Source organism: Cupressus sempervirens, chromosome 9 (genome assembly GCF_028749045.1).
Source record: "Cupressus sempervirens isolate cs-2001-9-10 chromosome 9, ASM2874904v1, whole genome shotgun sequence".
In the NCBI taxonomy this organism is placed as follows: Eukaryota; Viridiplantae; Streptophyta; class Pinopsida; order Cupressales; family Cupressaceae; genus Cupressus; species Cupressus sempervirens.
In genome coordinates this window covers 601,537,258-601,544,614 of record NC_143126.1, presented here as the reverse complement: position 1 = coordinate 601,544,614, position 7,357 = coordinate 601,537,258, and positions in this window count along the sequence as shown.

Below are 7,357 nucleotides of genomic sequence, written 5' to 3'. Positions count from 1 at the left end.
CATTATTAGTTCTCAAACACTTTATCTTCTTTCTAGTGTGCAACTCAACCATTACTTTAAATTCTTTGAAATGACTAAAAACTTCAACTTTAATCCTAAATAAATAAAATCAAGCTCTTCTACTGAAATCACCATTGAAAGAAACATAATAAATTGATCTAGCAATAGAAGGAGCATCAACTGAACCAAATACATATGAATGGATTAGATCCAAAATACACAAGGACTTATGAGAACATGAGTAAACCATAGATAAAATGCTCACAAAAATCAAACTCAAGATTGTAGTCATTCAACCCATCAACAAGGTTTTTATTTTCTAAGGTTCATAGAACCTTCTCACCTACATGGCTGAGTCTCCAGTGCCATAACACAGTCTTCTTTGCAAGAACCTTTAATTTATTAGATAGTGCACCCTTGGGTACTCAAAAACCATGACCATCTACTGAAAGAGAAACCCTCTCCTTCTTGAACAAAGTAGTCCTCTTCACAATCTTATCAGAAGTACTATTGCACTCAACCGTGCATGCAACAAGCTGGTACAATGTACCCAATCTACTTCCTCATGTTATTACCATAACACCTCTCACCATTTTCACACCTACTTTAGAAAATTATACATGCACACTCACATCTATTAGTTTGCTAATAGATTAAAAAAATCCTTTCTAGTCCTAGGATATGCAAGATGCCATCAAATCTTCTAATTCTTCCATCAAAAAATTTCACACGAATACTCCCATGACCAACAATATCAAGAACTGAGTTATCACCAAAATATACCTTACCACCATCAAAATCTTCACACTTACTAAACCAGTTTCTTTAAGGAGTCATGTGGAAAGATTCACTTGAGTCTATCAACCATGCATTTTAACTGAAATGAGTGGCCAAGGCTGCAATGAAAATATTTCCATCTTCCTTCTCAAACTTAGAATCAAAATCTTGCTTCTTCTTCAATTTCCTCTTCTCCTCTTTGTAGTCCTTTCAGAAGTGTCCGGGTTTGCCACAATTCCAACAAGTTGCCTTGGATTTACTAGGAGATTTTGATATCCCCTTATTCTTGGACTTAGAATGGTCATGTTTCTTTTCATTCTTTCCTCTTTCTTTAGGTCTTCCTTGAAAACTCAAAGCTTCTTTGGCATTTAGAGGGACCTTCCTTCTCATCTCCTCAGAAAGTAGAGAACCAAAAACATCCTCCATCCTTAAGACAATTGAAGTGCTCCTTATGGCCATGAAAAGTCTATCCCATGAGTCTGGCAATGAACATAGCAAGATTTGGCACCTTTCTTCTTCATCCATCAACACCCCAACTAAGGTCAAGTAAGTCACAAAAATATTAAAACTTTCAAGATGCTCACAAATCCTTTCACCTTCTACCATTCTCAATAAATACAATTTCTTCCTCAAGAAAATCTTGTTCACACTAGTAAATTTTGACCCAATTTTTTATGAAATTTGGTTGAAATTTTGGCTCATGTTGGTCAAAATTATGACCAAATAGTTAATCATAATTTCTCTCAAACCTCAATTTTGTCAAAATTTTGATGAAATCTTTGGTTGAAAATACTACATTTTGGTTCAACCTGATTGGTCATTATTGGTGAAATTTTTGACCAAATCTTGGTGGAAAACATTCAAGAATTCGTCAAAATTTCAACCAATTCAAGTCTATCCCATGACCAAGATGCCATGGTCATGAGCAAAGGGTTGGTCAAAATTTTGACCAAAACTTGGTGGAAAGCTTTTAGGAATTGGTCAAAATTTTGACCAATTTAGGTCTATCCCATGACAAAGATGCCATGGTCACGACCAAAGGGTTGGTCAAATTTTGGCCAATGCTTGGTGGAAAACTTGCAAGAATTAGTCAAAATTTTGACCAATTCAAGTCTATCCCATGACCAAGATGCCATGGTCATGACCAAAAGGTTGGTCAAAATTTTGACCAATTCTTGGTGGAAAACTTTTAAGCATTAGTCAAAAATTTGACCAATCTAATTTGTTTTAAAAAAAATACAATGGGTTGCAGTGGATATTGATTACCATCGTGATATGTGTGAGTTGTATTGGTGAGTGAATCTAAAAGAAGTTATTGTTGGATGGTGATTTTTCTATAGGGCAGGAACCCAACCCATAGAGGTAGGAGCTACCATAGTAGCCACATCCAACAACATATGAAAAGCCTGGTCAAACAGAGCAAAGCTATTGGCACTATTAATAACCATAGATGAATCCTTAAGAGCAGATTTTGAATCCATGAACCATTAGGGGTGTCTAGTTTGATCTTCTCAAGCAGGCCCTTCAAAGAATCAACCACCATAGGAATGCATATGAAGATCTTCCATGACAACAAAGTTTCAGCATAAATGCAATAACCTGGCATGTGCTAAAGATAGTGTGACATTCTCAAAAGGCTCAAAGGATTTCATATAATACAATACTTCTTAAAAAAATCATTAACCCAAGTATTTATTGTATGAATGTAGAGAAACACATGAATAGATACATGCATGCTACTCGTTTATATGTCCAACAATGTTTAATTCTAGGAAAACCATCTACATTCATATGAAGCAATCTCAGATTACATGAATATCACAAGCAATTTCCTATTTCTCCTCTTTATTCCTATTGAGAATTTCCAAACACATTCCTTTGGCATAAAACCATTTCCTTCAAATTTAATAGGCCTAGAAGAAATCATGAGCATTCTTCAGGTTCATTTTGGCTACCTTAAGGTATAGTTTCATATTTTAGCAATTAAAATAGAGATCTTCTATAAGTTCCTACCAAATGTTATTAAAACTTTTGTTCACAAAATAATTTTTCTCTAGTCAATAGTATAAATTAACAATTCTCTTTGACTAATTGCAGCAAACATATACATACATCAGATAGATGTAGTCAGTTAATAATAATATATCAATTTGCCAATGATTTCCCTTTGATTAAAAATAAATCAATTGGTCAACAACTTCCCTTTGGCCAATTTGTTAATATTGTTTCAACTTTCATCAATTCAAATTTGTGTTAGACCACTACATTTAGAGGTAAAATTTCTCCATTGTGCTAATGTTTTTGCTAGATATGCATCTTCATGAAATCTTTGTTATGGAAATCACCAAAATTCAAACTCTCATTGGATTACTACATCCTTAGGTCAAGTGTCTTCATTGGGCTAATGTATCTACAAGACATGTGTCTTTATGGGACTATTGTGCTCATAGGTTGGAGTCTTTCACTTGATTTCAATAAGAGCTCATCTTGTTGGAAAAGGTGCATTACAATGGTCAAGTCATAACATTGTTATATTAGTCATGGACCCTCATCAGACTATAGAGTACACAGGTCATGTGTCCCCACTAGACTGATGTGTTTACAAGATATGCACATCTTCACTAGATTGTTATGCTCATAGGTTGTAGGCCTAAGGTAATAATATTATAGGCAATGAGGCGCCCAAATTCATACTATTGATCAATTTTGTTTATGGATTAAATTATGTATAACTACCTTTAGAATTTGATCACATGAACAAATTTAAAAGTTCATAGGCTAATTTAACATGAATTTTGTAAATTTCATGCATTTAATTGCGTGTAATTATTTGAACAACTTTTTGAATCTCTTCCCTTTTTAATGTTCTACATTGAGATGGTTCAATTTTAATGTTTGTCACTCTTGATTAGTTGAAGGATATAAATTTTTGTTCTATTCAATGGTAGTTGCTATAACATCTCTCTAGCCCCAAATAGTTGGTGAGGTATAAGATTTAATTTGTTTATTCTTAACTTCCTCATAAATGAAATGTGAAGTTCTTAGCTTTGAATCTTTCTTATGATAGTATTTTTTGTTTGATAAATAATCTTTTTTGTGTGTTTATCTTCTATTGTAGACTCCTCAGCTCTTGTATGAGTCACTTGCAACAAAGCTCATCATTGACATGCATTTTAAGGTATGGCCCTAATAGTTATTGTCCATGTGATATGTAAAAATGCCATCACTATTATGAAATATAATATTCTAATACTGATATATAACTTTATGTCTTCTAGGATCTTGCAACAATGGACTCAAGCCTGTTGAGGGAGCTTCCCCTTGTGGATGACAATAAAGCAGTTTGTCCTTTCAACTTTTTTAACATTTTCATTTCTATACAAAAATGATAGAGATGTGTTTTGATTCTATTTCACTAAAACAAAATTTTTTGTCATGTTTTTGTAACTTATTAGATTTGATGGATTTAAATTTTCATGAAAATTTGGAAAAGTTAAATGAAGAAACATATTTATGGATTCTTTACTTATGTTCAACACTCGTGTGGGTGTATAGGCTAGAAATTAAAATACTAGTGGATATAAGTCTTCTAAATTCAATATCCTAGTTTTTGAGGAGCAACTTCATTGTAAGGGCTTACACCTAAGCAAGAAACCCATCAAATTGATACATCTCCTTAGAAAATAATTTCCCAAGTTCAAAATGATATGATTCATTCAAGATGAACCAATTGACTCTTCCACATTTGAAATCCCAAATTTTAGGATATATCCTTTATATCACAAGAGACTTATACATGAACAAGTTCAACCTATAGTACTTCAAGAGCAACCTTTAAAAAGTCCCATTGTCTTTCAAGCAACCCCACAAATGCCCCAAAATTCTATACCAAATAAGTCTTATCAAGAGAGTTGGAGTAACAAGAAGAATAAGGAGTTTTGTGAATTTGGAGAAAAGGTTTTTGCTGGTAATACACTTGTCCATGAGGTTCTAAAAGAAAAATCAAATCTAGTGCAAGAAAATGATAATCTTGCTCAATTAGAATAGAAGATTGAAGAGCAAATAAATGTTGAAAAGGAAGAGTCAAATTAATGAGTAATCTAGTTATGCTATAAACAATGATGAAGTGGTTATTGATTAGTTTCATGAACATCCTAATTTTGTTGATGAAAATGAAGTGAATATGCCTATGATAACCCCAATAAAAATATTGAACAACAAGAAAATATAAATCATTTGGATAGGGTGCTCCTCTTTCAGGATGATAATCAAGACATCCTTGTCTTAAGTGTTGAGAAAGGTGATATGGATAAAGAAATTAATCAAGTAGAGTAAAATGTGAAACAAGAGCTAATTTCCCAAAGTATGGAATTGGATATTTCTTTCTAATCCTCAAGAATGAAAGATATGATGTTGAGATAGATTGTAATGTGAATTAGAAGATCAATGAAGAGCCTGATGAAGGTCATTTTTCTAGCATTATTTAATATTTTCATTTGAAACTTCCTAAATTAGAAGGTCATGAGCAGTAGAATTAAATGGAAAATTCTATTTTCTGATTTGATTCGCATGAGACATCTCATTTCAATCAATAAGCAATTAGTAAGAGAGTTTCAAATTTTGTTCATACAAGAGGATGTCATATAAGAAACCTTGCTAGGATATAGGGCAAAAAAGCACCACAAATCTTGCTGGTACCTAAGCATGAAGATCCTAAAGAAATTGAGGCTTAGCATGTGATTGCAACAGTAGAAGACTAAAGCCAACTTACTGACTTACTTCAGAATAGTAGCGTGCATCCACAATAAAGAGAAGTAGGTTTGTTAATATTTTTGAAGTAATTTTTCAGCTTTTTTTTGAATCTTCATTGATTGTAAATCTCTTGTGGGTTGCTCAATATCATTTGAAGCATTTTAGATTGACAGGAATGGACATCTATTTTAGTCAACCTGTCAATTGTCTTAGCAATTCTTCTAAATGGAATGATATTTTCTATGATAAAGCACTTGATCAGTCACGTCATGATAGTTCATACTTAGAAAGAGTAGTTCCTATGGAAGAAAGGCAAATTTCTCATGATAGAACAAAAAAAATTGCAATTAAGAAAATGCAGTCTTCATCATATAAAAATAGTTATATAAAAGCTAGTATCAGACTTCAGTGAGTTTCCACTATAGATTATCAAGTTTCATTAAGTGAAGAGGTATTTTTGAAGATGAAAGAGCAAGTATTAAGAGGAAGAACAAGCACATGATTGAATATCAGCTCACAAAAACCAAACAATCATTTGCTCAATTAGAATGCCATGTTTTAATGGAAGGAGACAACAAAATGATTCAAAAGAGCAACAATGAAAAGAAGATCAATAGAAGAGATAGGCATTCTATCAAGGAGGAAGTGATCTCTTTCATCAATAGAAAATCTAAGTGATTGGAACTTTAAAAAGAGAGTAGGGCTTGTTAAGTTTCAGGATATGCACTCTACTAAACTAGTCATGTTCAGTAACCCTTACTTAACATGGGAGTCATTTCACTATGTGAGACTTACTAATGAAATGAAACCTTCGAATTCTAGGCTGGCTCCTATTGGATTCTTTAGTGAAACACTCTAAAAACTCAATAAAAAATTGTAGGGAAAAGGTAAGAAGTGATTCAAAAAACAACTTAAATCCTAATGTCTAAACTAAGGAGGTGATACACCAGAAGTTACTAGGAAGACATAACACACATGTAACAGAGAGAGGATTATATAGCTCTATGAAATATAGATAAAGCACATCTTCCTATAAAGGCTTGCACAAGTGATTTATGATAAGGTTTTAATACTGAAACTATGAAAGGAGGATAAATTACCACCTCACTTTGATTAATTTCACCTATAAACACATATCATAACCTACAAGAAAACTTAATTTTCTACAAAAAGGTGCTAGAATGAGATAGAAAACAAGGAATAATGAAAACATTCACAAGTTAACTTATCAAATCATTCAAAGACACACACAGAAGTTGCAGAAAGGAAAAGGGCTTAACAATTAACTCCATAAAGCATGATCACACTGCTGTCATTGGTATTATTTCTTCAAAATGTTGAATTATAGACCCTATAACAAAGCTTAGGACTCAGAAAGATGTCTCCAAACTCTATCATAAAATCAAAAATCTCTCTAAAATGAGAGTTTCACTCAATAAGTACAATCCCAACTCATTCGGTCATATGCAGAAAGATAACCTCAAAAAGAGGACTTAATCACTCACATAATGAAGTCCTACCCCTGGGAAAACTCCATTATCTCATAAAGAACCCAACGACTCACTGATAACTGCCCTACAAACACTCTAAAAACCAATAAATATTCTCCAACTACCAAGGCAAAGTAAAATTTGACCCCAAAGCCTATATTCTCTCCTTGAAGGATTCCTAATGTCTACAAAAACTTAAAGGCCATAATGGGAGAAAGATGACTCATTTGATTCCTTTTGCATTAATAAAAAGAAATATATCCAATGATTTATAATTACATCATTAAAATATTTATTTTTTATTAATTAATACTCATGCAAAAGAAATAAATAGAAAT